Raw genomic sequence first — 9019 nt, forward strand, 5'->3', positions numbered from 1 at the left:
GCTGGCGTACACCCTTCCCAATTTTGAACCATGCAGTGTTGCCCTGCTCTGTTCTGACTACTGCCTCTTGGTCCAAGTATAGGTTTCGTATTAGCACTATTAAATGTTCTGGGATTCCCATTCTTCTTAGAGTCAGCCACAGTTTGCTATGATCCACGCAGTCAAATGCCTTTGCATAATTAATGAAACACAGATAGACATTCTTCCGGTATTCTCTGCTTTCAGCTAAGATCCATCTTTAAGATATGTATAATTAGAAAATTTTTAAAAAGAAAAAACAATAAGAAATTTAGGGATAATATTGAGAAGAATGTGAATCTCAGAATACTTAAATGGGTGTGTATGTATGTAGACACACATATACACATATTATATGTATATAATATGTATGTGTGTGTGTGCACACGCATGTGCGTGAGTAATGTATTAATACATCAGGAAATCCTTCATTGTTAAATGTAAGCTGCTACTGTGGAGACTAACTTTCCTGGTGTCCTTCAGGACCATCTCAAAAGTCAAATTAAAACAAAATTCGAATAATGGCATTATCTCTGGAATAATTCTGTTTCTTCTGTTATGGCCTGTCTCATTTAGGTGCGTAATCTTTGCTGTTGTATAGATTTTGTGCTTCTTGTTAATATTCAAAGTGATTGAATGACTTAATTATCTTAAAAATATGAAAAAGTTTAAGTAGATGAAATTATATTTCTGTATGCTGACTCCTGTCATCTGAACTCTCTCTGCATCTCTTGTCTATACTGTGAGGGGAAAGAAGCAATAGGAAAAAAATGTCTGGATTAAAGTGGATTTCGGCTAGTTCTAATAATTTGTATGGGAAAAGGGACATATATTCCTGTGGTTGTACAGAAAGATGAAGATAGAAAAATGATTTGCCTCTAAGATCTACTTTAGGCTAAGAAATTAATACACACCAAATGGAGCTGGCCTTGTGCCTGATGTTTACCATTTTCTGAGTGCAAACATGTTTGTGGAGTTTTGGAGGCAAGCCAGCTGCTCTGCATCCATTCTGGTTGATTAAAATGCTCTCAGTAGAGATTCTATTCAGAATTGATCACTCTGCTTTTGCCTTCTGGGAAATGGGGGCTGCCTGAGCTTTTAAAGCTGAATGAAAAAATTATTTCATCACAGCAAGACTCAGATCTGAGGTTTCCAAAGTTTTCTAGGTTGGAGAGCCTTTCTAGACCCTCTCTACTGCTAGCAATCCCAACTCATGCTTCATAGGGATATTTTAAATAAGTCAGGATTTTACAAAGGAAATTTCAGTAAAATATATCTGTTGCCATTGAGTCGCCTGCAACTTGTAGCAACCCTATGTACAACAGCTCTGAAGCCTTACCTGTCTTGAGCCAGTCTCACTGACTCTGACACACCTACTCCCCATTGCCCCAGTTACTGTATCAAGCCATCTCATCCGGGGTCTTCCTCTCCTGGGCTGTCACTTCACCCTTTCTGAGCATGATGTCCTTCAAAGACCAATCTCTCCTGGCCACGTGCACAAAGTGTGAGATGGAGCTTCAAAATCTTAGCCTACAAGGAGAAATTTGGTTTCATCCTCTCCAAGACAGACATATTTGTTTTCTTGGCAGTTCATGGTATGTTCAAGACTCTTCTCCAGCACCACATCTCAAAGGCATCAATTCTTCTGCTGTCGTCCTTAGTTATTGTCCAGCTCTCTTTAAATAATTGTGAAGACCATGGCCTGGATCCCATGTGCACCTTAGTCTCTAGACTGAGATTGTTGCTTTTCATTACTCTGGAGAGGTCCCTGACAGCACATTTTCCCAGTGCAATTCGTCTTTTGATTTCCTGACTGCTGGTTCCAAGACTGTTGCCTTCAATAAAAAATAAAATAAAATGTAGTATAATTATATTGTACACTTTCCAGCAGTAAGAGAAAATAATTAACACTGAAATAAAAAAATCTAGGTATGAATTAGACTTCTTTGGTGTTAAGATTAAATTATATTCCTTTCCTTCCAATGAATCTTGAAGTCCTAATCCCTGAAGCCTCTGAATGTGACCTTATTTGGAAATAGGATCTTTGAAGAGATAGCATTTATTTCATTAATGTTTCATTAAGTTAGTATTAATGAAGTCATAGTGAAGTAAGTTGGATTTGATCTATTATGACTTGTGTCCTTAAAAAAAAAGAAAGGAGAAAGAAAAAGAAATGAAGACAAGTGAATATTTGTAAGCCAAGAAATGCTTGGGGCTAGCAGAATCCAATAGAGACAAAAGGAATCTTCTTCCAGAAAAACTGGAAGAAGCATTGCCTGACTGCCATGTTGATTTGGACTTCTAGCCTCTAGAACTACAAGATAATAAGTTTCTGTTCTTATAAGCCACTCAGTTGGTGGTATTTTGTTGCAGTGGCTCCCCAGATCCAAAAACACACGTTCTTCTCATCATGCTTCTGTCAATGAAGTTATTTATGGACATACAGGAAGCTTTATTTACGTCATGATACCACATACAACACTTCTTTTCAACAAGGAATTAATTTTGTGGATAAAATGCAATATATGTTAAACACTCATTTTTATCTATCTATTTCTCTATCCACATCTCATCTCAATGCCATGCATAAGTAAATATTTCAAGTGATTGGTTTCAATGTGACAGGCAGTGAGTGAGTGAGTCACCTAAGTATAATATACTAATTCCTCAATCCTTTATCTTTTGCATTTTCCAGAAGCATTGATCTCTCTGGACTCATAATTTTAAACATCTCTTATTAAAATGTCCCCCCTCCTCAATTTTCTATGCAGCTCCAAAACACACTTCTCCCTTCCAAAGTCTAAATACAAACACACAGGTGCTTCTAGTTATGTTATTGCTGTTGTTAGGTGTCATGGAGTCAAGAAGCGACCCTATTATCAACAAATCTGAACCCTGTCCTATCCTGTATCATCCTAACACCTCCTGATACATTAGAGTCCCTTGTGGCAGTCACTGTGTCAATCCCCTGATCGAGGGTCTTCCTCTCCTTTGCTGTCCCTCTGACTTTCTAAGCATCATGTCCCTTTCAAAAGTGTAACCTTTCCTAGCAACATGCCCAAAATACACAATGAAAAGCTTCATCACTTTTGCCTCTAAGTAGCATTCTGGCTGAATCTTCTCCAACATATACTTGTTTGGATTTTTGGCAGTCCACGGGATCTTCAGCATTCTTTTCCAACACTACAGCTTAAAGACGTCAGTTCTTCTGTTATCCTTATTCATTGTCCAGCTCTCAGATGCATAGCAAGTGACTGAAATGACCATGGCCTGAATCAGGTATACTTCAGTCATCAAACTGACATTATTGCTCTAGAAATATATTTCTTAGAGGCAATGATAATTCAATAAACTGCTTTTTCACATGACCTTTCTAGTCATGATCCCAGAGATGGAGGGGGAAGCTGAGATGTTTTGTACATCAACTTCCTTCCATATTTCATTGCACAGTTACTGTCATAATAGTAAAAAAATGTTGGAAAGTGAAGGTATGTCTGATGTCTGACCTCCATCTCATGTGAAACAGCTTTGACTGTTCCTGATCCCTATTTTCTCTTTCTCTTTGTGAATTTAGACAGGTTTTGATGCCACTATCCTCATCTCATAGTTTGTTGTGCTCCACACAGTCAAACGCCTTTGCATAGTCAATGAAACTCAGATACACATTCCTTTGGTACTCTCTGCTTTCAGCCAAGATCCATCTAATATTAGCTACAATATTCCTAGTACTATGGCCTCTTCTAAACCCAGCCCGCACTTCTGACAGTGCTCTGATGAGGTGCTGTTCCAGTCATTTTTGGATAATTTTCAGCAGAATCTTGCTTGCATGTGATATTAATGATATTGTTTGATAGTTTCCACACTCTCTTGGACCACCATTCTTGGGAATGGGAAAAAATATAGATCTCTTCCAGTCAGTTGGGCAGGTGGTTGTCCTCCAGATTTCTAGGCAGAACTTGATGAGCACTTGGGAATCCCAGAACACTTGATTATGCTTACGTGAAACCTATACTTGGACTAGGAGGCAGTCATCAGAACAGAGCAAAGGAACACTTCATGGCTCAAAATTGGAAAGAATGTATGCCAGGGATGTGTGCTTCTCCATATGTTTTCAATCTATATGCAGAACAGATTATCTGGGAGGCTGGGTTCTATGAGGAGAACTGCGGTGTCAGGATTGGAGGAAGACTCATCAACAATCTGCATTATGCAGATAACACAACCTTGCTTGATGAAACTGAGGAGGACCTGAAGCTTGCTGCAGAAGTTCAAGGACTGCAGCCTTCAATTTGGCTTGAAGCTCAATAGCAAAAAAAAACCCCAAAGATTCTTACCACTAGGATGATTTGCAGCATCATGTTGGATAGTGAAGAGATTGAGATTTTAAACAGCTTTAGTTTTCTTGGCTCCAGGAAATTAAAAGATGTATTGGGAAAGTCTGCTGTCAGAGACCTCTCCAGAGTACTGAAGAGCAATGATGTCAGTCTGGAGACTAAGCTGTGCCTGATATAGGCTATGATCTTTGCAATCACTTTCTGTGCATAAGATAGCTGGACAGTAACTAGAGATGATAGAAGGAGAATTGATGCCTTTGAGCTGTGGTGTTGGAGAAGAGTATTGAAACTACCATCGACTGCTAAGAGAATGAACAGGTTTGTCCTGGAGAGGGTGAAACAAGGCTGCTCCTTGGATTTTGAAGTTTCATCTGACATACTTTGGACGTGCTGAAGGAGAGACCAGTCCTTGGAGAAAGACATCATGCTCAACAGGCGGGAGGGACAGCACAGGAGAGTAAGAAGACTCTCAATGAGATGGATTGATTCAGTGACTGGAGTAATGGAGGTAGGCGTGTCAGAGACAATAAGATTTACACAGGATAGAAAAGGATTTTGATAAGGGTGTGAGCTAATTGGATTTGGCCTTGTATTTAAAAAAGGCTTTTGACTGTTAGTCTGGGGCTATTTCCAGGCTGGGAAGATGAAGGCTCTGATTCTGCTAAGGTGTGTTTTCTGGTTTGGGGTTGAGGCTAGAGTCTGGCTTTTGTTCACAACAGGGCATGAGCTGATTTGGTTTGGTCTTGTATTTTAAAAGGCTTTTGGGGCCTTGGGCCTGTGACACTCAGTCCTGCTTTTTGTGGATCTCTGAATAAAACAGGCTTGGAAGCAGGAGCGGCATCCACTTCCAAAATAAGTTTGCCTCTGGAAACTCTATGAACTTGGAGAAAATATGAAAGTTTTATGTTCAAGACTTTCATTCATAGGGTCGCTATTGGTCGTCTATGACTTGATGGCACATAACAACAACAGAGTAGGGTTTAGGGCTATTGTACATTGGGTTGCTATGAATTGCAGGGGACTCAACAGCACATAACAACAACAACCCTCATCTCACAATACCTGAACTTATGATATAGAAAGAATTAATCTTATTTTTTGTGGGAAGCCATCCTGAGCGGGTCTTAGCTCTGCCATAAATAACACTTCTGATGCACAGCTGCCACCCTGCCCATCTCTAGGAATCAGTAAATCAGTACCTGTAATTCAATACCTTGGGGCATGCCCCTCCCTCTCTATTGTAAACTGATAGCCTGGGGCTGGGTTCCCTGGCAGCCTGGCCTACCCAGCTGCCTATTTATTGCAGAGTTCCTCGAATAAATTCTGGGGCTTGATCAGATAATTTCGTCTTGCCTCTATTTTCTCCTGTCTCTTGCCCCTCCCATTCACACTCTTTCTCTCCAGAGAACATGTGGAACCCGCAGGACAGATTCAATTTTTCATCAATAGGTTTCTTTTCATGAGTCCATTCTCTCCGCCTCATTATGTAAAGTTGTTTCCTATATCCCTCTCATGTCCCTCAATTATATTCATTTAATGTGCTCAAATCAACTTCAAACTTCTAATATCTACATATCTGAGTCTGGGAACTTTATTCAAGACAAAAGATAACTTTTCTCAGGAACAAACTCTCAGGAATGTTCTTGCCATTTAGAGGCCTTCAACTCATAGCAACGCCGTGTTCAACAAGCAGGGCCCATTGTGATTTAGAGAATTTTCATTGTCTGCTTTGCAGAAGCATATTGCAAAGCTTTGATTCCTAGTATGTCTTAGTTCTGTGAAACCTGTTCAGTATTATAGGAACACACAAACCTCAACTGACAGATGAGTAATGAGTGTGCTTGAGGTGCATTGGCTGGAGATTGAATTCATATTTTCCAAATGAGACACAAGAATTCTGTCACTCAACCACCATGCCCCCAAAATACAATTGTTACACAGTCACTTCTAACTCCTGGCTGTGAAAGGGTGTCAGAACTTTGCTTAGTAGTGATTTCAGTGACTGATTTTTTTTTTCCAGAAAGTCATCACTAGGCTTTGTTTCCAAGATCACTGTAAATAGACTCAATCTACTAGCCCTGGACTATCTTGTGGGAACTTACTTGTGTCACCTATGAACTTTCATTGAGATTGTTGTTGTTGTTAGATGTTGTTGAGTATGACCCATAGTGACTCTATAAACAACACTATGAACAGATCTGAACCTATCCTATCCCATGTCATCCCTACCATTCTTTCACTGAATTTCTATCCTTTCAAACATGATATCCTTTACCAAGAGATAACCTCTTCTAGCAACATGTCAAAAGCATAAGAGACAAAGCTTTGCCATCTTTGCCTCCAAGGAGCACTCTGGCTGAACTTTCCCCAAGATGTAAATGTTTGGGGTTTTTTGGCAATAAAATTAATGGGATATGCAGTACTCTTCTTCAACTCAAAGGCATCAGTTCTTCTTATTCACTACCCAGATATCAGCAGCATAACAAGTATTTGAAGAGACTGAATCAGGCACACATTAGTCATCAAACTAACATCCATAGTAATTTGGAGAGATGTGAACAGCAGATTTGCCCAATGCAGTATAACTACTGACTGCCTGACTGCTGTCAACATACCAAGCAAGTTGATTGTGGATCCAAGTAAAATGAAATAATTGACAATTTTAACCTTTTATGTCAATGATTTTATTATTGGCCTGTTGGTCCAATGGTGAGGATTATTTTTCTTCATGTTGAGATGAAATCCATATTGGGAACTATAGTCTTTTATCCTCTATAGTGTTTCAATTCCTCCTTACTAGCAAGGTTGTGTTATCTGGATAACGTAGGTTTTTAATGAGCCTGATGCTACCATATTCTTCTTGATTCCAGCTTCTCAAATTATTTTCTTGGGTACAGATTGAATGTTGTTGTTGTTGTTATGTGTCGTCGAGTCGCTTGCGACTCATAGCGACCCTATGTACAACAGCCCTAAACTCCACTCTGTCCTGCGCCATTCGCACTGTCTCTGGCACTCCCATCCCAATTATCCCAGTCACTGAATCAATCCACCTCATAGAGGGGCTTCCTCTCATGCGCTGTCCCTCCACCCTCCCAAGCATGATGTCCCTCTCTAAGGACCGGTCTCGGAAAAATGATACAATCTTGACATACACTTTTCTTGATTTTAAATTGTCTGATGGTCCCTTGCTTCATTTGGAGAGCAGCTTCTTGATCTAGGTCTAGGTTTTCTATGAACACAGTTAGTGTTCTGGGATTCCCATTCTTCTTAATGTTGGCCATAATTTGTTGTGATCCACAGCAAATCAGATACCTTTCCACAATCAATAAAACACAAATAGACATTTTTCTGGTATTCTCTGCTTCCAGCCAAGATCCAGCGGATATCAGTAACAGCACCCCTGGTGCTAAGGCTTCTTCTAAATTTAGCTTGAACTTCTGGCAGTTTTCTGTCAGTGTACTGGTCCAGCTGTTTTTTTATAATATTCAATAATATTTTGCTTGCATGTGATATTAATAATATTGTTTGAGAATTTCCTTATTCTGTTGAATTTTATTTATTTAATTATTTATTTTTAGGGAATTGGATCATTCCAGTCAGTTGGCCAGGCAGCTGTCTTCTATATTTCCTGGCACAGATTGGTGAGTGTGTCCAAGGCTGCATCCATTAGTAGTACATGTCAATTGGTATCCCACTGATTTCTAGGACCTGGGCCAATCCTTCAGTGCAGCTTGAATTTCTTTTTTCATTAACATTAGCTTTTTTCATTTTACATATCCTGACATTTTTAAGCATCAACCAGTTCTTTTTGGTACAGTGATTGTGTGTAATCCTTCGATCTTCTTCTGATGTATACTGGATCATTAAAAACTTTGCTCATAGCATCTCTCAATATTGCTACTTGAGACTTGAACTTGTTTTTCAATTCTTTCAACTGAAGAAATTCTGAGTGAGTTTTCCCTTTTTTATTCTCCAACTCTAACTCTGCAAAATCTGTTATAATACTTTGTTTCTTGAGCTGTTCTTTGTAATATTCTGTCCATTTCTTACATTTCATTTTATTCTACTTGAAATTATTCTTTGATTATTGCTGAAGTTTCTGGCCTTCTACTGCAGAGTAGAATATTTTCAAGAAGATAGGGACAGAGAAGGACTTCTTTGTTGGGACTACAGTGATCTGAGATGAACTTTTCAGATGTTGAAGCTAACTCTCAATGGAATTGGTGGATTTTCAAAACAATCTCTTTCTCTTCTGAATTGTTTGTAGAGCCCTGCAGACACTGATATCATCGGCAGCAACTACATATCTGAAGTTTTCTAAATTTGAGGCAACATATTGCTGTTGTTATATGTCATCAAGTTGTCCATAACTCACAGTGACCCTATGTACAATAACTCTGAACCCTGTCCTATACTGAGCCAATCTCACTGACTCGGACACACCTATTCTGCCCCTCCCATGTCAATCCTTCTCATTTGACGTCTTCTTCTCATGCATGCGCTGTCCCCCCACCCCTTCTGAACATGATGGCTTTCACTAAGGATCCTTCCCTCCTGGCCACATGCCCAAAGTATGTAAGACAGAGCTTCAAAATCTTAGCCTCCAAGGAGAAACTTGGTTTCACCATCTCTAAGACAGACCCATTTGCTTTCTTGGTGGTCCATGG

The sequence above is a fragment of the Elephantulus edwardii genome, unplaced genomic scaffold (genome assembly GCF_000299155.1).
Source record: "Elephantulus edwardii isolate Elephantulus edwardi_28Jun2011 unplaced genomic scaffold, EleEdw1.0 scaffold00326, whole genome shotgun sequence".
In the NCBI taxonomy this organism is placed as follows: domain Eukaryota; kingdom Metazoa; phylum Chordata; class Mammalia; order Macroscelidea; family Macroscelididae; genus Elephantulus; species Elephantulus edwardii.